Below are 25,527 nucleotides of genomic sequence, written 5' to 3'. Positions count from 1 at the left end.
GTCTACCTCTGATAATAACATTGGGTGTAAAACGTTTTACAGACAAAAACAGTTGTTTTGGGCTTTGTTTGCTGGTACAACAACATATTTGTCATGTATAGCAGACAATGTTTTTGCTACATCGGGGTCTTTGAAGACTGATATAGCATTGGCAGTCATTGACCTACTTAAAACTTACATTCGTTGTAAAATTAAAGACCTCACGTCATTAACCACTCTGACAGAAAATCAATGTCTTCTTGTTCTCGTTTTATCCATTTTCTTGCGTAGTCCTCCACGGTATCCATAAGAACTTTAAAGTTACAATTCCGATTTATGGAGCGACGTATTTGGGACCTTTAGAAAGGATATTACGCAGAGATTCGTTTTCGATGATGGACAAATCTCACGTAACGACGTGACCGAAAGAACCATGTTTGAATGGAGAGTTTAAAAGAGGATTATAGCTGTTGTTCTTTATATTTGAAAGCAAAACACATTTTTTATTCTGTTTGCTCATGAATGAATCTACAGTCCTTCGCCTTTCAACACTTTTTACCATTGGATAATATTCTAACCAACTCCAAAGACTTATGATTTTATTCTATGAACTTAATGATTCAGCGTTAAACAATCCTAGTTTCGGGGATTTGATACATCGTATCTACCCTTAAGAACTTGACATAAAGGATACTACAGACACTGTGAAGTCAGCCTCATATCTTGACCTACACTTAATTAGAGATCGATGTATCGTTACAGTGTATCTGCGCCATGAAAACTGATTTGTTCTACGCCTCATAGTTTTCCTTTCCTCTTTCGTCTACCCCGGCATTAACGTTTTATGAGGGACTCAGCGGATGTTTCTAGAAAAGCAGACGATGCTTACCCTACCGATGTACTTGGTCCATGTTCCCAGTTTTTTGTGGAGTTCGAGTTGCTCATTTACTTTTGTTATTCTGTATGTATTATTTCAGTTACTCTTTCAATTTTCTGGTTTTACCCTGATACTACCATTTGTTCTTTAGACATCTTTCTGACTGTTTCCGATGACTTTTTTATCATTTCAGTATACCTTTCATAAGTTAATTTTTGTGGTAATATTGTTGAAACGCTTGTTATCATTGCATGGCTGTATTTTTTTTGGTGCTTATGAATTTATATTTTGGTTAAGCTTCGATATTCCTGTATTTATTGTGCATTATCCTCAATTAGTTATAATATTTGATAGGAATGTTTTCTTTATTTTAATGTTTAATACTACTGCCACCTCGATATTTCGTACACGTCTGTGGGTTGCAACAACGTTTGCACAATTTGTTATTTTATTTCATTCAATAGAACACAATTCGTGTGCAACAACCATGAGTAATATTTACCTTGTGTAACTACGATGAAATCATGTTCAAATAAACGCACAACGCTATCATTATAGGTACTGCTAGTGAATATATATGTGCTTGTAAATATTCGCAGAGGGTAGCTTCTTTTTCTTTTGTCAGTAGCAGCGTTAGGGTTAGGGTTACGTAGTTGTGGTATTATTCTATTTCTATTTTCCAAAATATTATTTGATAACTTACTTAATTGTGATATTGTTGTATTACTGTTTTTATTAGGTTTTTTTTTGTTTTTGTTTGTTCTTTGTTTTTTGTTTTTGTTTTTTGTTTTGTTTTGTTTTTTTTGTTTTTTTTCATTCTTATTTTTTTTTTTTCATTTGTGTTTGTATGTGCTATTGATAGTACTATGTGACTCATTTATTAATTATATGGGCCCAGGTTAAAAAAAAGACTCAAATTTAGATTTTCCTCAAAATTTCAATCGATCCGATTGGTCGAAATCTGAGGTGAGGAAGGATATTGAGCTGTGTAAACGACCGTGAAATCTATTCAGTGATGATATTAACAAGGACATATCCCTGACTTAGGACCTTCACAATTACAAATGCAAAAAAAAAGATTATTTTACCTCACTTTTGGTCTGAAACCTTAAGTGATATGTTATATTAGAACCTCGAATATGCTGATTCTAAAATATATATTGTGCTAATCGCAGTTTCCCTTAGTTGAGCTAAGTAGGGCGTATTTTATTTAAAATAAGGATATGCCGTTCAATTATCTGTGAGTGATGTATGTTTCCTTCAGTAAAGCAAAACGTTCCTAAAACGAAAAAACAAAAATAAACCTTAAACATGTTACAACTTAAATCAAATATTAAACAGACATGAATGTGTGGAGAAACTTTGATAACATACATAACATAATAAGGATCCTTGCAAAATGGATATATGGCATTATTCCTGACTGATAGGTTAACTTTATATGAAAGTTAATCCATATTAAGAACGAATAAAATTATATTAATACCCAGAAACAAGGACTTAACCACGAAACAAATGCAAAAAAAACACAAATAAACAAAAGCAACAAGAAAAACCCGAGAAAAATCGACTTAAATGACACCCGGTATCCCCAATTAGATCAATGCACCAATTACCTGAAAATTCAATAGCTTCCAAGATCTTAATAAAGACTACTTATTTGGCAAGTTTAACCACAAGCTATTATACGATGTTGATTCTACTTTATCCAAAAGCATATAGCATACAGTACAAATTATGAATTCTCCCTAAAGTGATGGTACCCTAAATTCATAAACTTTCCTAAAATTCCATTAAGTAAATAGAGAAGGAGTTGTGGATATAAGATTGGTACCCTATATATTCATTTAAGACGCAGTTCATGCTAAAATCATTTTACAAAGACATGCATATTTGCAATATTTCGTTACTCTGTGAAGATTTCAATTCAATGACATTGTTCATGTTTTGCTTTAGGAAATTCACTCTACAACATCTGACACAAGAAATGGTGCACATTTGTACCCCAATATAACCCCGCTATGAAAGCGGAGTTAACCTATTTGAGCATCTCGGACTTCTCACCATAAAAACTTGTGGACCAGGTGGAAAGTGAAGCTAAATTGCTCATATGATGTTATATTCTGGTAAAAACGAGAGAGAAATTACGAATACATTCATTGTCTCCATATATTATTTCTTACCTCATGTTATTTGTCCTCTTTACAAGTGGTTGCAATCTAATCAATCAATCAATCCTATAAATTTCTTCTACGGTTTTAAAGTTAATATTGTTACACATCATTTTGTTCGTAACTACTTAGTTCCATTAGCAACTCAGGTGCAATAAAATCTTAAGCTATACGTATTGTTTTAAATTGTGAAAAAATGTGACTTTTTATTTATCAAGATACTTCAACTAGTTTTCAAAATTATTTTCAAAAAGAATGAGTCATACTTATCTTTTGTTTCTTTTTCAACTTTCAAACACCGTCGGCAACGATCTCTTATCTCGTTTCCCTCACATCAATAGTTGAGAAGAAAGTCCAGATCTCTTTGTATACATTGTCCAAACGAAATAAGAGAACATGAACTGCATAATAACGATGAACGGCATGAATGATAGGAAGATTGATCATATAACATCGCTAATCATGTGAATGAACTATAGGCTTATTTGCCTATGTCATATTCACGAAACCACTTCACATAAATGCATCAATTTCAAAACAGAAATCACACGCGAACGTAAAAAAAAACACGTTCATTAAACAAAACCGAAACAACACACTTCAACACACCTTCGTATATAACACTTGATTACACCCACTTGTACACTATAATAGATAAGTTGATCATAATGGCATGGCATTCCTTTTCGATCTCCTCTTCATATATCTGTATGTTTTACCTTAAAAAGTAAAACTTAAAATGGAGATACATACGTTTAAGCGTATGTGCAAAAAAAACTACTCTATCTTTTAAACATTTATATTGCATAATGTAAAATACTATAACAAACTTCATATTTAAGTCTTTTTAATGTGGTATCAGGTTGTTTTATCTATAAATAACTTACATGTTCATATTCATACTTACTTAAATGATGTAACAAACCGTATACAATTAAAATTAGCCGTATACTTAATCTACAAATGTATCGTGCAAGAAGCAGAAACTGTTCACCTTACTGGAGCACCTTAGTTGGTGAGGTTTGAGCTGATCGTCTCACCCTACCAGAGCACAAGTATTGGTAGTGTTCCTGCCGCTCGTGTAACCTTATCATCTCACCTGAGTTGGTGGAGTTCGAGTAACTCATCTCACCCTACATGAACACCTGAGTTGGTATGGTTCGAGCTGCTCGTTTCATCGTACGGCAACATCTAAGTTGGTAGAGTATTAACTCTACGAAAGCACCCTAGTTGGTTTGATTTCTGCCGCTCGTCTCAGTGTGTATTTATTTATTTATTTTATTTTTTTTTTTTTTTTTATTATTATTTTTTTTGTACTTCATGTTGTTTGTCCTTTTTAGTTTACATGTTATCATACGCGTTTTTGCCAATGAATTTCCCCTTTTTGATATTCTTTATTTGTACTGTCACTTCGGTATTTCCGATTTAAATCTTTTGTTTGGTATTAACATGTTTTTTTTCTCGTATATTCTTTTCTAGATATCTTATTTATTACAATTACTTATATTTTATTCGTCCATCATGTACCGTCTTCTTCGCAATAATAGCTCATGTTGAAATGACTAAAAAAGAAAGATAAAATAAACAATTGTATATTCAAAAATTCAAAACAGCTACATGTATCATAATCAGTGTTCTTGTCACTTAAAAACAGTAGTACAACATTAATCTTCATAATCTTGACTGTTGTATCTAGAACTAAAAGTATTATTTCTATTTTTCTATTTTTGTGAGCATGTTTTAGTATCTGGGGTCTGCTGTTCAACTTATCATTAAAATTATCGAGTGATTAATTTTAATGAGTCATTAACACTTAATTGAGTGATTAGTGAATCAAATGATTAAATTTTGTTGTTCAACTTAATTTAATCATTGCATTTGTTAATCATTGTATTAAATTTTAATTACATGATTGAAATACAAGTGCATCCCATAATGCACTTTAAATGTCAACTTCTGGCACTTCTTGTTACTTTAATATAACCAAATATTGATAATGTAGCATATCCTTCTTGAATATTACATTTATATGTGACAAAAACAAGTTCTAAAGTAAAATAATGTACCAAGACTCATTTCTGAACGGTTTTGTAAAAAAACTTTTTTCATAGTCTTGCATTCAAGACAAGAGTATTTCATATTGCTAATGAGATTACATTCACTTTAACTTACTAAAAGTAAAACTTTTAACTTTCCATACTTTGTTTACATTGTTTCAAGGTAAATGAGGCATAATTCTTTACCTGGTCCTATTAAAAACATGATTTTGACTCAGATTCATTATCGCCAACTGTGTAAATGGTGTTTTAATCATGTGATTAAAGTTTTAATTCAGATCCAATGAGTCAATTAAATTTAATGACACGATCAGCATTTTTAATGATTTATTAAATTTAATGACAAGTTGAACAAGTTAATTATATAATTCATTTTAATCAATTGATTGAAGTATTTTAAATACTAATTAAGATTAATGACGTTGAACAACAGACTCCAGATTTTTTATGAGTCGAATATTACATGGCACAACACGATCAGCAAAACGGGTGTTTGAAGTCATGCATAAAACATTATTCCTACCGAACATATATATATATGCTTTGAGGTGGAGCGATTTTCGCTCTTCAACTTTTAATTAATGTTTGTGTTCATTTGGATAATGTACATTTTTTATTGTCTACATCTGCATAGCATAGTTTGTTTATTTGTTTCTTGACTTTTAAAGTTCTCATTTCCCCTAAAGCATTTTATCTTCAAATTTACTTTCAGGTTTATTCGTTTTCTCAGATAATATTTTCGAAAATATTTGCTTTACCATTTAAATACAGGATTGCTTGTATGTTTTTCCTTGACTCTTGCTTGACTCTTTTGTTCACCGGAATGAAGACGGAAATCCGTTCCTAAGAGCTGATTCCTTATTGGATTTCACAGACCCTCAATACTCCAGAAATTTGTGAAACAAATTTTTATCCGTTTCTATGCAACACATTTGGTCAAAATATTTCAAACATTAACATGCTGACATCGGATACTACATGATGTAACACACTTAAAACACTATTGAAACACGATCCATAAATGATATGTGATATGCCACAGGATGTCATTAAGAACAAAATACTGTATAAACATCGTGTCGTCTAATCATAGCTCCTACAATAGCTTGATCCGGTTTTCTAGGTGATATATTCTAGAAATAAACACAAATGATAATAACAGAAAGAACAATATCAATAAATAATATAACTATTTGAGATATTAAATATAAATGTAGAAAGAACGCTGTCAATAATAAAATATTATAACTGCTTGCAAAATTGAATGTTAATATTTAAAAAAACGCTGTCAATAACAAAATAGCGTAAATGCGAGTGAGATTATATGTAAATATAGAAAGAACGCTGTCAATAACAAAATATTGTAACTGCTTGCAAGACTAACTGTTAATATTTAATAGAACAATCAAGGGAACCAAGGTTATAGCGGTAATCAAAAGAATGAAATCCAGGGACAAAGACCAGACATGGAAAACAGACACACACAACAAAGAACATAAAGTAACTAAAATCATACATACAAAGTAACAAAAGTAAATGAGCAACTCGGATTCCACTAAAAACTGGGAGCATGGACCAGGTGCACCGGTAGGGTAAGCGTCCTCTGCTTTTCTAGAAACACCCGCCGAGTTGCTCATAAAAAGTCAAGTCCGGGGTAGACAAACGAGGAAAGGAAAACCATGACCCGTTGAATAAATCAGTTTTATGGTCGTCATCATGAACTCATGGATCGTATCCATCTGCACTGTGAGAACTGATTTGTGTCATAGTTTTCCTTTCCTCCATCATCTACTCTGGACTTGACTTTTTATAAGCAACTCAGCGGATTTTTTGTCGAAAAGCAGCAGACGATTTCCATACCAAAGCACCTGGTCCATGCTCCCAATTTTTAGTGTAGTGCGAATTACTAATTTACTTGTGTTGCTTTGTACGTATTATTTTGATTATTTTATGTAATTTGCTGTGTATGTCTGTTTTCCATGTCTACTCTTTGTCCCTCGATTACATTCTTTTGACTTCTACTAAAATTCTTGGTTCGCTTGATTACTCTTATTACGGTTATGACTTTGGTTCAATTGTTGCTGGACACCATTTTTGTTAAACTATCCGATTAAGGTGTTTAAGTAAAAGTAAAAAATACATGATAAATGTCTACTTACCTCCCCATCTTGTCAGAAACCTGTTCAATACTTATATTTTAACCAGTTCAACAGTACACGTCTACTCCAGTGTATTGGTAAAAAGATTGAAAAGTGACAAAATCGTAATTTGAAAGTTAAATGAACTATACTCCACTAAGAAAGGCAAGGGTTACAAATGGGAAATAAAGATTATCACGTTTGTAATCAATGAAAGGTGATACTATATTACTAAACTAATAAAATCTAGGCAATGGCCAAAAGGAATAGTCAAAAAAGAAAGTCCGTATAACAAATGGCAATATCAGAGTTAAAACCGGAATCCATCGCAATTATCCTGACCTGATACAGACATTTCCTAAAGAAATGATGGGTTAACCAGATTTCAGAGCGTGCTAAGCCTCCTGCTTCCGTTACGTTTCTTTCTTTTCGGTATATTCCAACACAAACTGACGGTATAAATCTGGAAAAATTGGAAAAAGCAGTAGTCTAAAAGTACAGAAGATATGAATAATTAATAAGTGAAAATAAAAGAAAGTAAATACAATTACATTAAGTTCATCTAAGAAGAAGTTCAAGGTGAAGATAATAAAAGAACAAGTTGAACCTTTAGAAAAATAATTTGTTGACAAAATGAACATCCATCCTAGAATATATTTGTCAGAAAGAGAATATTCCTCAATAAGATGACGGAAGTAAAACTTTATCTAGGCAGTGTCTGAGACGTATTTTCTGTTTATTACATGGTCCAAAAGCCTGTCTCTTATACAGTGACGGTGCATTTCGAAGTCATAATCATCGATTCTAGCTCTTATATACATTAACAACTGAAAAAATGTAAACATCGTATGGCTCATATGGCAAACCACGAAATTTGGTTACCAATGAAAAGGAATTGTTCTATTCATTTGTATGAAGGAGATAGATGTCTAATCCACGAAATCAAAACTGAACGAACTGTTGTTTCTTCCTTAAACCACGAAAATTGTTACCAACGAATAAAAGTACTTTCAGAGTAAAGCAGTATTTCTTTCATTACGTCTTATCGGTTATATATTGCTGATGTTAATTGCATCAAAACTTTTTTTGCATATGGAATATGCAGAAATTTTCTGTTGTTGTCATGAAAAGATTTCTGACAGTCGAAAAGAAGTCACGTCACAAATATTAAACTGTACTTGGACGTAAAAGTATATTCCTCCTTTATCAAATGTTAAACCTCGAAAGACTTTCTTAGAAAATTAACAAGCAGTGACATTTGTACGATTTCTATGTAGTTCAAGGAGTTATGAAGTTACGAAAGAAGGTCGTCAAAGATTTTCTATAATGGCAATAAGCTTTGATGATTTTCGAACGTATTAAGTACCATTCTATATAAGAATCAGGCAATAGGTGGCACATCATTTTCCCCAATTTAGTCATTTTTGCCTAAAATATATTCAGCACATCTAGAAAAACAACCCAAAAGCTGTTTAAGTTTATCCTGAAGCATCTGTGACGTAGATATTTTTACTGCTTTTATAGTGAAAGAGTACGGGAAAATTTTCCCGCCATGTTTTGTACAGTGCATTTCAACTCAATTTGGCCTATCAATATCTTAATCAAAGTGAGGAGGCACTGAGTCAAGGAAGACCTCATAAATATTCATATAACAGAATTGCAAGCTAAATAAACCGATCAAAAACTTAGTCATGTTAAAGAGAACCATATGTTTTAATGAAATGCATATCAATAGTAATATCTAACATTCGAATACAAAATTGGAAATTATCATAGGGAACATCTCAACGGTGTTTGTCACAAATGATAATTTTTTATATTGTAATAAACCATTAAGCATCAATTTACGGAACGATTGTAAGAGGGGTTCGAGAGGGACCAAGAGCTCATTTCAACATTCATTTCCTTTTTCCAACATTTATTTCCTTATTCGCCATTTTAGGTCGCACAGAGTTGGGAATGAGCGCAATCGACTCGGGAGGGATCAGGGATCATTTTTCAATAGAATGTCAGAAAAATGAGGTTTTTGACATACTTATCTTTTCTTGAAATTTTCATTTTCAGTGCATTTCAATGAAGTTATAACTCAATTTACCAAAGTAATATGGAAAATCTTTTTCTCTTTATATTCAATGGTGCAAATAGTCAAATTAAACTTTCAAAATTGTGGTTCCTTTTATATAACAAGAATAGGTATGGTGTATACCATGCTTCATCCACTGCCTGATTGTTAAAAGGACTGACACTTTAACTCCGACATGCAGATCTACATATGGTGCCCAATCTTTGTACAAAATTATATTGGAATTCCTTAAGATATAAAAAATGAGTTGCGAATTCGAGGGTTTACATGTAATACCCGTCAGTTGGATTTCCTCCCCTTTGAGTCCTCAGACATTTAAGTTCTATTGTTTTATGCACGTGTACATAAGATGCCCAATCTTCCTAATCGAAATCTCTTTTGGAAAGAGTTGCGTTTACAAGATCTTAATATGCAAATCTTTGCCTGGATTATCTTCCTGTCGAATTCTCCAACAAAAGTTATATTCTTTTATTCTTAGCTACATATGGCATCCAACCTGCCGATAAACTTTGATTAAAAAAACAATCAGCAGTTTAGGAGGGTTCCTTCGTTCTTACAAGAAATATGGTAAGATGAATAAACAGATAGACAGGCATATGGAATTTGTATCTATTCAATGACACATGTAAATCTGCCAAATTTACATGAAATTAATTTCGTAATTAAGTTACCAGAAAGTGTATTGTAACAACAGTCAACTTTGACATTATTCAATTTTACTTCATTTAGAAAAGTGATATCTGGAATGAAGTGTTCAGAAGCATATTAATCGATTCGCCTATTTATTCGCCGATTCCTATATACGAATACTGGACATTTCAGTACAAACTCAATATAGAAAATTAGAATATGATTGGGTGCAATGGGCGCAAATACAAAACTAAACCATTTTAGCTTTAATTTTGCTGGTTAAAATAATGCGCTGGGTAGAATGGTCCAAATCAAGTAGCAGGCAAATGGGACCTCATAATTAAACAAAACTGTGGAAGTATTAATACTGACGAGGCACCAATTTTCGTGTTTTCTTAGGTTTGGCACACTTCGAAATTTGGTTCGATCGAAATGAACATTTCTCTTTCATATGTATGATTGTGTTGAAAAACCAACGAATTTAAGAATCTACAAACTGACGTTTTTTCCACAAAATTTGGTATCCACGGATAAAGTATACTTTCACAGTAGATACAACAAGTTACAGTCAATTATGTATGGCAATAATCACGCACCTTATTTCTGTATCTGGGATCAATCAGTTTCTGCATGAAGTTCACATCAATGTAATATCAAATGCGTGGCAAAACAACTAAAACAGAAAAACAGAAGTCACGAAATAAAGCATGCTAGACTGTAGGTAAAATAAGATCTTATGCAAGACAGATTAAAAACTAACGAAGTCCCTATTGAACCAAACAAAAGCATGTGCAAGCTCACCAAAGGAAGTACCTGTATTTGACATATCTCTTAGGTATGTCTGATATAATACCACCTCGATTTAAATTTCAAAAAAACACTTTTATGGCTTATTTGCTTATATGGCCAAATAGCAATACACTGCCTGACAAAATATTTGCAAGCCCATACAAGACACCCAGACAGTTCTAATTATATATGACACATGCTGCAGAATGATATTAATGTCAAGGTCATGCTAGTTTAACGTCGAGATACTTAACCGATTTATTAGAACTATTAGAGATATCTGCGAATATAATACGTGCCAGAAGCTATACAGGTTGAATTCATACATTGTTCGCCGTGACTTGCAGCTGCTCACTATGCCATGTTGTCTGGTCACCATGACACGTTGCGGATCATCGTACCATGTTGCTCGTCTCTGCACCCAGCTATCGGTCGCTGTACCATGCTGCTATACGCTGTATATTGCTTGCTGATTGCTACCTTGCTGCTGGTTGTCGTACCTTGCTGATGGCTGCGGTACCTTGCTGTCGGTTGTGGTACCGTGCTGTCCGTTGTGGTACCTTGCTTCTGGATGCGGTACCGTGCTGTCGGTTGCGGGACCCTGCTGTCGGTTGTGATATCCTGCTGTCGGTTGCGGTACTTTGCTGCCAGTTGCGGTACCCCTCTGCCGGTTGTGGTACCTTGCTGCTGGTTGCGATACCCTGCTGTCGCTACTTACCTGAGAAAAAAAGTGATTTACATTAATAACGTGCATTTTTCATTTAAAAATAATAAAAAAATAATTTTTACATTTACTAAAATATAATATCGTGTAAACCGAACATCTATAAAAACTTATTTATTAACTTTTAATAAACTTGTGTTTGTAAATTTTCACTATTCTCTTTCACAAAATTATCTCCCCTTGACTGCATACTTTATATGAATTCATAAAACACTACAACTAAAAGTAATTTAAAAAAAAAAATTAACGAAAAAAGTTAAACGACTGACAAAAGATACGAGAATAAGCCATGATTCACTGATATATCTACTTAGTACCCATCCTTAATTTATTTTAATAAAGCACAAGTGCAGTGTTTTACAAAATTTAAGGAAATAATATATATTTACTTCAGACTACCAAATCTTCATTTATTAACTTAAAAAAATTGAAATAAAATATCTGAATGAAGAATGTCACAAAGAATCAGTGAAGCGAATGTATAAAAAGATATAGTATAGGATAATTGATACAGAAGTTACCTTAGATTAGGTGGTAGATTTAGTTATCCTGTCATTTATACAGAAGCTTATCGTTAGGTGGTATATTTACTTATCCTGTCATTGATACAGTAGCTTACCGTTAGGTGGTAGATTTACTTATCCTGTCATTGATACAGTAGCTAATCGTTAGGTGGTAAATTTAGTTATCCTGTCATTAATACAGAACAGAAGCTTACCGTTAGGTGGTAGATACACTTATTCTGTCATTGATACAGTAGCTTACTATTTGGTGGCAGATTTACTTATTCTGTCGTTGATACAGAACAGAAGCTTACCGTTAGCTGTTAGATATACTTATTCTATCATTTATACAGTAGCTTACCATTAGATGGTAGATTTACTTATTCTGTCGTTGATACAGAAGCTTACCGTTAGGTGGTAGATTTACTAATTCTGTCATTGATACAGAAGCTAACCGTCAGGTGGTAGATGTAATTATTCTGTCATTGATACAGAAGCTTACCTTTAGTACTTATTCTTTCATTGGTACAGCAGACTACCGTTAGGTGGTAGATTTGCTTAGTCTGTCATTGATACACTAGCTTACCGTTAGATGGTAGATTTACTTATTCTTTCCTTCTTGCTGTACTCTTTATTCTAAGAGTAATAAAAACACCTGAATCATGGATCCATTTATCTTTAATTCGTAATTAAAAATATTTTCCCGTTATCTTAATCGCGGAAATGAATACATAAAATTTGTAATTGCAACAAACTTATACTTCCATCTATGACGAGGCTTCATTGTGAGCTTGAAGCGCATAAACAAATAAAATAACTAAAACACTGGATCAAACTAACGAGAATATTCAATTGAAGTCCTGGAAATGGTGATAACTGTGTTATAAAATAGTGTTCAGTAAAATTAGTTTCCATCGAGAATGAATAACTTTGCCGGCATGATCATAATAAAATATGTTAATGATCTGCCAGCTAGATAATGCTTATCACGTATTGTCATGGTTTATTTTACATATATGCAAAATGCATATCACCCTAAAATCTTTCATTTGCATTTTGTCATCTTACTTGCACAACTACTAGTCTTCCAAAATAGTGATTAATATACATACTCTTCATCAGCTTTCCTTTGTAAATTAAGTAAACATTTGGTTATAACATGTTTGCAAAGAACAATTATACTACAACATTGTTTTTGTTTCATACTAATTTGGGTAATTTACATTTACAGAATATTTGTTATTTTTATACGGTTTCAGTTCATTCTTAATCTAATACGTCATAATTTTGAAAATGCACAGCAAACGTCGGAATGGTGATATATTAACAGAAAGTGTGGCAAACATCTACATGCTCCATATTTTCATTTTCTGTGGGCATATTATCTCTAAGAAAGAGTTATTTCTTATGTCATATAGATCAGATTATTGGCTCACTTATACACATTCGGAAACCCCTATCAATTTTAATTTGCTTGATCATATTGAAAACAAGTTAGATCATTATAGTTCCTTGGGTTTTTTTGTAAACTTGGATTTATTACAATATGTGCTACGAAATGATAGCGACTCAATTCATAAAGTACTTCTATTATTTAAATTAAGGGGTGGAATCCAGTAAGTTCATTTCATTTTAGATTGTTTAATGTAGAAGAGCTTAAAAGAACGTAGATGCATCGTTATGTATCATTGAAACAACAGCTTACCTTAAGCTGGTAGATTAGTTTTTCCACGCAGAATCTATATTATCAGCAGTGTTTGTCATTCAAATTCTGTTGTCGTTACCTCCCCTTGACTGCTTTAATTAAAAAAATGATTAAATAGATAAATAAAATGAAACATACAGTGTATTTAAATACAATTGACACTTATTATATATTATTTCATTCTTTCAGTTAAGCTAACTTTACAAAGAATTATTGGATTAGTGTATAAATATAACAAAACTATTGTGAACTTATTAAATACAGAAGGAGTAAAATAACTATCAAATTGGATCTTTGAAATGGTATATTATATAAAGATGTATAAAATCAAAACCATTGATTAATGAACTTACCAATCGATGATAATAGTTCTGGTCATGCAGGACTTAATAATGTAAATATCATAATACAATACTTTATTGTATGTTAGAATAATGTTTTAACTAATGTGAATAATTAGAATCATATTTTTATTAGAATGGTACCAAATCACATGTATGAATCTACATTATCATTATTCAATATTGGCTATAAAGGAAAGAAGAGCATTCCATTTATAAATGATGGTATGTCAAATTACATGTATGAATGTACACATTCTTTATCCAATATATGCTACAAAGAAAAGGAAATCATTGCTTATAATGGGTTTTTTTTAAAGCTTAAAATCGTGCCATAATAAACAACAGTCTGTTAAAATCAGATAATAACACCAGGTGAAAATTTACTTCACCAATACATCAGCAATAACTTAACTAATTGCCCAAATATTAGCCTATAAAAAGGTGTAATTCATATGCAAACTCTTGATAGACTTCCTTTTTAAATTAGGAAATTATTTAGTTAGAACATGTTTGCTAAGAAAAATAATACAACGTAGTTTCTGTTTCATACAAATTTATCTAATACGTCATAATTTTGAAAATGCACAGCAAACGTCGGAATGGTGATATATTAACAGAAAGTGTGGCAAACATCTACGTGCTCCATATTTTCATTTTCTGTGGGCATATTATCTCTAAGAAAGAGTTATTTCTTATATCATATAGATCAGATTATTGGCTCACTTATATACATTCGGAAACCCCTATCAATTTTAATTTGTTTGTTCACATTGAACACATTTAGATAATTATGTTTCGTTGGGTTATTTTGTAAACTTCCATTTATAACAACATGTGCCACGAAATGATAGCGACTCAACTGATAAAGTACTTCTATGGATTAAATTAAGGGGTGGAATCCAGTAAGTTCATTTCATTTTAGATTGTTTCATGTAGAAGGGCTTTAAACAACGTAGATGCATCGTTATGTATCATTGAAACAACAGCTTACCTTAAGCTGGTAGATTAGTTTTTTCACGCAGAATCTATATTATCAGCAGTGTTCGTCATTCAAATTCTGTTGTCGTTACCTCCCCTTGACTGCTTTAATTAAAAAATTGATTAAATAGATAAATAAAATGAAACATACAGTGTATTTAAATACAATTGACACTTATTATATATTATTTCATTCTTTCAGTTAAGCTAACTTTACAAATAATTATTGGATTAGTGTATAAATATAACAAAACTATTCCTTCTACATGAAACAATCTAAAATGAAATGAACTTCCTGAATTCCACCCCTTAATAGTTCTGGTCTTGCAGGATTAAATAATGTAAATATCATAATACAATACTTTATTGTATGTCAGAATAATATTTTAACTGAATGTAAATAATTAGAATCATATTTTTATTAGAATGGTACCAAATCACATGTATGAATCTACATTATCATTATACAATATTGGCTATGAAGGAAAGAAAGGCATTGCTAATAACATAACTGATGGCATGTCATAACATGCATGAATCTACACCTTGTGTATGCAATATATGCTATAAAGGAAAGAAGAGCATTCCACTTATAAATGATGGTATGTCAAATTACATGTATAAATGTACACCTTCTCCATCCCATCCAATATATGCTACAAAGAAAAGGAAATCGTTGCTTATAATGGGGTTTTTTTTAAAGCTTAAAATCGTGCCATAATAAACAACAGTCTGTTAAAATCAGATAATAACACCAGGTGAAAATTTACTTCACCAATACATCAGCAATAACTTAACTAATTGCCCAAATATTAGCCTATAAAAAGGTGTAATTCATATGCAAACTCTTGATAGACTTCCTTTTTAAATTAGGAAATTATTTAGTTAGAACATGTTTGCAAAGAAAAATAATACAACGTAGTTTCTGTTTCATACAAATTTATCTAATACGTCATAATTTTGAAAATGCACAGCAAACGTCGGAATGGTGATATATTAACAGAAAGTGTGGCAAACATCTACGTGCTCCATATTTTCATTTTCTGTTGGCATATTATCTCTAAGAAAGAGTTATTTCTTATATCATATAGATCAGATTATTGGCTCACTTATATACATTCGGAAACCCCTATCAATTTTAATTTGCTTGTTCACATTGAACACATTTAGATAATTATGTTTCGTTGGGTTATTTTGTAAACTTCCATTTATAACAACATGTGCCACGAAATGATAGTGACTCAATTGATAAAGTACTTCTATGGATTAAATTAAGGGGTGGAATCCAGTAAGTTTATTTCATTTTAGATTGTTTCATGTAGAAGGGCTTTAAACAACGTAGATGCATCGTTATGGATCATTGAAACAACAGCTTACCTTAAGCTGGTAGATTAGTTTTTTCACGCAGAATCTATATTATCAGCAGTGTTCGTCATTCAAATTCTGTTGTCGTTACCTCCCCTTGACTGCTTTAATTAAAAAATTGATTAAATAGATAAATAAAATGAAACATACAGTGTATTTAAATACAATTGACACTTATTATATATTATTTCATTCTTTCAGTTAAGCTAACTTTACAAATAATTATTGGATTAGTGTATAAATATAACAAAACTATTGTGAACTTATTAAATACAGAAGGAGTAAAATAACTATCAAATTGGATCTTTGAAATGGTATATTATATAAAGATGTATAAAATCAAAACCATTGATTAATGAACTTACCAATCGATGATAATAGTTCTGGTCATGCAGGACTTAATAATGTAAATATCATAATACAATACTTTATTGTATGTTAGAATAATGTTTTAACTAATGTGAATAATTAGAATCATATTTTTATTAGAATGGTACCAAATCACATGTATGAATCTACATTATCATTATTCAATATTGGCTATAAAGGAAAGAAGAGCATTCCATTTATAAATGATGGTATGTCAAATTACATGTATGAATGTACACATTCTTTATTCAATATATGCTACAAAGAAAAGGAAATCATTGCTTATAATGGGTTTTTTTTTTAAGCTTAAAATCGTGCCATAATAAACAACAGTCTGTTAAAATCAGATAATAACACCAGGTGAAAATTTACTTCACCAATACATCAGCAATAACTTAACTAATTGCCCAAATATTAGCCTATAAAAAGGTGTAATTCATATGCAAACTCTTGATAGACTTCCTTTTTAAATTAGGAAATTATTTAGTTAGAACATGTTTGCAAAGAAAAATAATACAACGTAGTTTCTGTTTCATACAAATTTATCTAATACGTCATAATTTTGAAAATGCACAGCAAACGTCGGAATGGTGATATATTAACAGAAAGTGTGGCAAACATCTACGTGCTCCATATTTTCATTTTCTGTGGGCATATTATCTCTAAGAAAGAGTTATTTCTTATATCATATAGATCAGATTATTGGCTCACTTATATACATTCGGAAACCCCTATCAATTTTAATTTGCTTGTTCACATTGAACACATTTAGATAATTATGTTTCGTTGGGTTATTTTGTAAACTTCCATTTATAACAACATGTGCCACGAAATGATAGTGACTCAATTGATAAAGTACTTCTATGGATTAAATTAAGGGGTGGAATCCAGTAAGTTTATTTCATTTTAGATTGTTTCATGTAGAAGGGCTTTAAACAACGTAGATGCATCGTTATGGATCATTGAAACAACAGCTTACCTTAAGCTGGTAGATTAGTTTTTTCACGCAGAATCTATATTATCAGCAGTGTTCGTCATTCAAATTCTGTTGTCGTTACCTCCCCTTGACTGCTTTAATTAAAAAATTGATTAAATAGATAAATAAAATGAAACATACAGTGTATTTAAATACAATTGACACTTATTATATATTATTTCATTCTTTCAGTTAAGCTAACTTTACAAAGAATTATTGGATTAGTGTATAAATATAACAAAACTATTGTGAACTTATTAAATACAGAAGGAGTAAAATAACTATCAAATTGGATCTTTGAAATGGTATATTATATAAAGATGTATAAAATCAAAACCATTGATTAATGAACTTACCAATCGATGATAATAGTTCTGGTCATGCAGGACTTAATAATGTAAATATCATAATACAATACTTTATTGCATGTTAGAATAATGTTTTAACTAATGTGAATAATTAGAATCATATTTTTATTAGAATGGTACCAAATCACATGTATGAATCTACATTATCATTATTCAATATTGGCTATAAAGGAAAGAAGAGCATTCCATTTATAAATGATGGTATGTCAAATTACATGTATGAATGTACACATTCTTTATCCAATATATGCTACAAAGAAAAGGAAATCGTTGCTTATAATGGGGTTTTTTTAAAGCTTAAAATCGTGCCATAATAAACAACAGTCTGTTAAAATCAGATAACAACACCAGGTGAAAATTTACTTCACCAATACATCAGCAATAACTTAACTAATTGCCCAAATATTAGCCTATAAAAAGGTGTAATTCATATGCAAACTCTTGATAGACTTCCTTTTTAAATTAGGAAATTATTTAGTTAGAACATGTTTGCAAAGAAAAATAATACAACGTAGTTTCTGTTTCATACAAATTTATCGAATACGTCATAATTTTGAAAATGCACAGCAAACGTCGGAATGGTGATATATTAACAGAAAGTGTGGCAAACATCTACGTGCTCCATATTTTCATTTTCTGTGGGCATATTATCTCTAAGAAAGAGTTATTTCTTATATCATATAGATCAGATTATTGGCTCACTTATATACATTCGGAAACCCCTATCAATTTTAATTTGCTTGTTCACATTGAACACATTTAGATAATTATGTTTCGTTGGGTTATTTTGTAAACTTCCATTTATAACAACATGTGCCACGAAATGATAGTGACTCAATTGATAAAGTACTTCTATGGATTAAATTAAGGGGTGGAATCCAGTAAGTTTATTTCATTTTAGATTGTTTCATGTAGAAGGGCTTTAAACAACGTAGATGCATCGTTATGGATCATTGAAACAACAGCTTACCTTAAGCTGGTAGATTAGTTTTTTCACGCAGAATCTATATTATCAGCAGTGTTCGTCATTCAAATTCTGTTGTCGTTACCTCCCCTTGACTGCTTTAATTAAAAAATTGATTAAATAGATAAATAAAATGAAACATACAGTGTATTTAAATACAATTGACACTTATTATATATTATTTCATTCTTTGAGTTAAGCTAACTTTACAAATAATTATTGGATTAGTGTATAAATATAACAAAACTATTCCTTCTACATGAAACAATCTAAAATGAAATGAACTTCCTGAATTCCACCCCTTAATAGTTCTGGTCTTGCAGGATTAAATAATGTAAATATCATAATACAATACTTTATTGTATGTCAGAATAATGTTTTAACTGAATGTAAATAATTAGAATCATATTTTTATTAGAATGGTACCAAATCACATGTATGAATCTACATTATCATTATACAATATTGGCTATGAAGGAAAGAAAGGCATTGCTAATAACATAACTGATGGCATGTCATAACATGCATGAATCTACACCTTGTGTATGCAATATATGCTATAAAGGAAAGAAGAGCATTCCACTTATAAATGATGGTATGTCAAATTACATGTATAAATGTACACCTTCTCCATCCCATCCAATATATGCTACAAAGAAAAGGAAATCGTTGCTTATAATGGGGTTTTTTTTAAAGCTTAAAATCGTGCCATAATAAACAACCGTCTGTTAAAATCAGATAATAACACCAGGTGAAAATTTACTTCACCAATACATCAGCAATAACTTAACTAATTGCCCAAATATTAGCCTATAAAAAGGTGTAATTCATATGCAAACTCTTGATAGACTTCCTTTTTAAATTAGGAAATTATTTAGTTAGAACATGTTTGAAAAGAAAAATAATACAATCTAGTTTTTGTTTCATTCCAATTTGGATAATTTACATTTACAGAATATTTGTTATTTTTCTACGGTGTTAGTTCATCCTTAATCTAATACGTCATCATTTTGAAAATGCACAGCAAACGTCGGAATGGTGATATATTAACAGAAAGTGTGGCAAACATCTACGTGCTCCATATTTTCATTTTCTGTGGGCATATTATCTCTAAGAAAGAGTTATTTCTTATATCATATAGATCAGATTATTGGCTCACTTATACACATTCGGAAACCCCTATCAATTTTAATTTGCTTGTTCACATTGAACACATTTAGATAATTATGTTTCGTTGGGTTATTTTGTAAAGTTGCATTTATAACAACATGTGCCACGAAATGATAGCGACTCAATTGATAAAGTACTTCTATGGATTAAATTAAGGGGTGGAATCCAGTAAGTTCATTTCATTTTAGATTGTTTCATGTAGAAGGGCTTTAAACAACGTAGATGCATCGTTATGGATCATTGAAACAACAGCTTACCTTAAGCTGGTAGATTAGTTTTTTCACGCAGAATCTATATTATCAGCAGTGTTCGTCATTCAAATTCTGTTGTCGTTACCTCCCCTTGACTGCTTTAATTACAAAATTGATTAAATAGATAAATAAAATGAAACATACAGTGTATTTAAATACAATTGACACTTATTATATATTATTTCATTCTTTCAGTTAAGCTAACTTTACAAAGAATTATTGGATTAGTGTATAAATATAACAAAACTATTGTGAACTTATTAAATACAGAAGGAGTAAAATAACTATCAAATTGGATCTTTGAAATGGTATATTATATAAAGATGTATAAAATCAAAACCATTGATTAATGAACTTACCAATCGATGATAATAGTTCTAGTCATGCAGGACTTAATAATGTAAATATCATAATACAATACTTTATTGTATGTTAGAATAATGTTTGAACTAATGTGAATAATTAGAATCATATTTTTATTAGAATGGTACCAAATCACATGTATGAATCTACATTATCATTATTCAATATTGGCTATAAAGGAAAGAAGAGCATTCCATTTATAAATGATGGTATGTCAAATTACATGTATGAATGTACACATTCTTTATTCAATATATGCTACAAAGAAAAGGAAATCATTGCTTATAATGGGTTTTTTTTTTAAGCTTAAAATCGTGCCATAATAAACAACAGTCTGTTAAAATCAGATAATAACACCAGGTGAAAATTTACTTCACCAATACATCAGCAATAACTTAACTAATTGCCCAAATATTAGCCTATAAAAAGGTGTAATTCATATGCAAACTCTTGATAGACTTCCTTTTTAAATTAGGAAATTATTTAGTTAGAACATGTTTGCAAAGAAAAATAATACAACGTAGTTTCTGTTTCATACAAATTTATCTAATACGTCATAATTTTGAAAATGCACAGCAAACGTCGGAATGGTGATATATTAACAGAAAGTGTGGCAAACATCTACGTGCTCCATATTTTCATTTTCTGTGGGCATATTATCTCTAAGAAAGAGTTATTTCTTATATCATATAGATCAGATTATTGGCTCACTTATATACATTCGGAAACCCCTATCAATTTTAATTTGCTTGTTCACATTGAACACATTTAGATAATTATGTTTCGTTGGGTTATTTTGTAAACTTCCATTTATAACAACATGTGCCACGAAATGATAGTGACTCAATTGATAAAGTACTTCTATGGATTAAATTAAGGGGTGGAATCCAGTAAGTTTATTTCATTTTAGATTGTTTCATGTAGAAGGGCTTTAAACAACGTAGATGCATCGTTATGGATCATTGAAACAACAGCTTACCTTAAGCTGGTAGATTAGTTTTTTCACGCAGAATCTATATTATCAGCAGTGTTCGTCATTCAAATTCTGTTGTCGTTACCTCCCCTTGACTGCTTTAATTAAAAAATTGATTAAATAGATAAATAAAATGAAACATACAGTGTATTTAAATACAATTGACACTTATTATATATTATTTCATTCTTTCAGTTAAGCTAACTTTACAAAGAATTATTGGATTAGTGTATAAATATAACAAAACTATTGTGAACTTATTAAATACAGAAGGAGTAAAATAACTATCAAATTGGATCTTTGAAATGGTATATTATATAAAGATGTATAAAATCAAAACCATTGATTAATGAACTTACCAATCGATGATAATAGTTCTGGTCATGCAGGACTTAATAATGTAAATATCATAATACAATACTTTATTGCATGTTAGAATAATGTTTTAACTAATGTGAATAATTAGAATCATATTTTTATTAGAATGGTACCAAATCACATGTATGAATCTACATTATCATTATTCAATATTGGCTATAAAGGAAAGAAGAGCATTCCATTTATAAATGATGGTATGTCAAATTACATGTATGAATGTACACATTCTTTATCCAATATATGCTACAAAGAAAAGGAAATCGTTGCTTATAATGGGGTTCTTTTAAAGCTTAAAATCGTGCCATAATAAACAACAGTCTGTTAAAATCAGATAATAACACCAGGTGAAAATTTACTTCACCAATACATCAGCAATAACTTAACTAATTGCCCAAATATTAGCCTATAAAAAGGTGTAATTCATATGCAAACTCTTGATAGACTTCCTTTTTAAATTAGGAAATTATTTAGTTAGAACATGTTTGCAAAGAAAAATAATACAACGTAGTTTCTGTTTCATACAAATTTATCGAATACGTCATAATTTTGAAAATGCACAGCAAACGTCGGAATGGTGATATATTAACAGAAAGTGTGGCAAACATCTACGTGCTCCATATTTTCATTTTCTGTGGGCATATTATCTCTAAGAAAGAGTTATTTCTTATATCATATAGATCAGATTATTGGCTCACTTATATACATTCGGAAACCCCTATCAATTTTAATTTGCTTGTTCACATTGAACACATTTAGATAATTATGTTTCGTTGGGTTATTTTGTAAACTTCCATTTATAACAACATGTGCCACGAAATGATAGTGACTCAATTGATAAAGTACTTCTATGGATTAAATTAAGGGGTGGAATCCAGTAAGTTTATTTCATTTTAGATTGTTTCATGTAGAAGGGCTTTAAACAACGTAGATGCATCGTTATGGATCATTGAAACAACAGCTTACCTTAAGCTGGTAGATTAGTTTTTTCACGCAGAATCTATATTATCAGCAGTGTTCGTCATTCAAATTCTGTTGTCGTTACCTCCCCTTGACTGCTTTAATTAAAAAATTGATTAAATAGATAAATAAAATGAAACATACAGTGTATTTAAATACAATTGACACTTATTATATATTATTTCATTCTTTCAGTTAAGCTAACTTTACAAATAATTATTGGATTAGTGTATAAATATAACAAAACTATTCCTTCTACATGAAACAATCTAAAATGAAATGAACTTCCTGAATTCCACCCCTTAATAGTTCTGGTCTTGCAGGATTAAATAATGTAAATATCATAATACAATACTTTATTGTATGTCAGAATAATGTTTTAACTGAATGTAAATAATTAGAATCATATTTTTATTAGAATGGTACCAAATCACATGTATGAATCTACATTATCATTATACAATATTGGCTATGAAGGAAAGAAAGGCATTGCTAATAACATAACTGATGGCATGTCATAACATGCATGAATCTACACCTTGTGTATGCAATATATGCTATAAAGGAAAGAAGAGCATTCCACTTATAAATGATGGTATGTCAAATTACATGTATAAATGTACACCTTCTCCATCCCATCCAATATATGCTACAAAGAAAAGGAAATCGTTGCTTATAATGGGGTTTTTTTTAAAGCTTAAAATCGTGCCATAATAAACAACCGTCTGTTAAAATCAGATAATAACACCAGGTGAAAATTTACTTCACCAATACATCAGCAATAACTTAACTAATTGCCCAAATATTAGCCTATAAAAAGGTGTAATTCATATGCAAACTCTTGATAGACTTCCTTTTTAAATTAGGAAATTATTTAGTTAGAACATGTTTGAAAAGAAAAATAATACAATCTAGTTTTTGTTTCATTCCAATTTGGATAATTTACATTTACAGAATATTTGTTATTTTTCTACGGTGTTAGTTCATCCTTAATCTAATACGTCATCATTTTGAAAATGCACAGCAAACGTCGGAATGGTGATATATTAACAGAAAGTGTGGCAAACATCTACGTGCTCCATATTTTCATTTTCTGTGGGCATATTATCTCTAAGAAAGAGTTATTTCTTATATCATATAGATCAGATTATTGGCTCACTTATACACATTCGGAAACCCCTATCAATTTTAATTTGCTTGTTCACATTGAACACATTTAGATAATTATGTTTCGTTGGGTTATTTTGTAAACTTGCATTTATAACAACATGTGCCACGAAATGATAGCGACTCAATTGATAAAGTACTTCTATGGATTAAATTAAGGGGTGGAATCCAGTAAGTTCATTTCATTTTAGATTGTTTCATGTAGAAGGGCTTTAAACAACGTAGATGCATCGTTATGGATCATTGAAACAACAGCTTACCTTAAGCTGGTAGATTAGTTTTTTCACGCAGAATCTATATTATCAGCAGTGTTCGTCATTCAAATTCTGTTGTCGTTACCTCCCCTTGACTGCTTTAATTAAAAAATTGATTAAATAGATAAATAAAATGAAACATACAGTGTATTTAAATACAATTGACACTTATTATATATTATTTCATTCTTTCAGTTAAGCTAACTTTACAAAGAATTATTGGATTAGTGTATAAATATAACAAAACTATTGTGAACTTATTAAATACAGAAGGAGTAAAATAACTATCAAATTGGATCTTTGAAATGGTATATTATATAAAGATGTATAAAATCAAAACCATTGATTAATGAACTTACCAATCGATGATAATAGTTCTAGTCATGCAGGACTTAATAATGTAAATATCATAATACAATACTTTATTGTATGTTAGAATAATGTTTGAACTAATGTGAATAATTAGAATCATATTTTTATTAGAATGGTACCAAATCACATGTATGAATCTACATTATCATTATTCAATATTGGCTATAAAGGAAAGAAGAGCATTCCATTTATAAATGATGGTATGTCAAATTACATGTATGAATGTACACATTCTTTATCCAATATATGCTACAAAGAAAAGGAAATCGTTGCTTATAATGGGGTTTTTTTTAAAGCTTAAAATCGTGCCATAATAAACAACCGTCTGTTAAAATCAGATAATAACACCAGGTGAAAATTTACTTCACCAATACATCAGCAATAACTTAACTAATTGCCCAAATATTAGCCTATAAAAAGGTGTAATTCATATGCAAACTCTTGATAGACTTCCTTTTTAAATTAGGAAATTATTTAGTTAGAACATGTTTGCAAAGAAAAATAATACAACGTAGTTTCTGTTTCATACAAATTTATCTAATACGTCATAATTTTGAAAATGCACAGCAAACGTCGGAATGGTGATATATTAACAGAAAGTGTGGCAAACATCTACGTGCTC

General features: G+C 30.6%; 1 long non-coding RNA gene across 1 annotated transcript; it reads right to left on the bottom strand.

Moving 5' to 3' along the window:
• Window positions 1-1,466: 1,466 nt before the first annotated feature.
• Window positions 1,467-23,315, bottom strand: LOC148623211 (uncharacterized). Its single transcript, XR_015920802.1, has 12 exons — window positions 23,119-23,315; window positions 21,784-21,875; window positions 20,448-20,539; window positions 19,027-19,118; window positions 17,692-17,783; window positions 16,356-16,447; window positions 14,992-15,083; window positions 11,024-12,587; window positions 10,532-10,608; window positions 7,565-7,685; window positions 5,843-6,217; window positions 1,467-4,589 (listed from the first exon to the last, which is right to left on the bottom strand). It is a non-coding gene; the product is annotated as an uncharacterized LOC148623211 (long non-coding RNA).
• Between the last annotated feature and the right edge of the window lie 2,212 nt (window positions 23,316-25,527).

The sequence above is a fragment of the Perna viridis genome, chromosome 3 (assembly GCF_037379345.1).
Source record: "Perna viridis isolate PV_CMFRI_1.1 ecotype Kerala chromosome 3, ASM3737934v1, whole genome shotgun sequence".
Lineage (NCBI taxonomy): Eukaryota > Metazoa > Mollusca > Bivalvia > Mytilida > Mytilidae > Perna > Perna viridis.
Note: the sequence above shows the minus strand (reverse complement) of the source record. Positions and strands in the feature narration are given on the sequence as shown.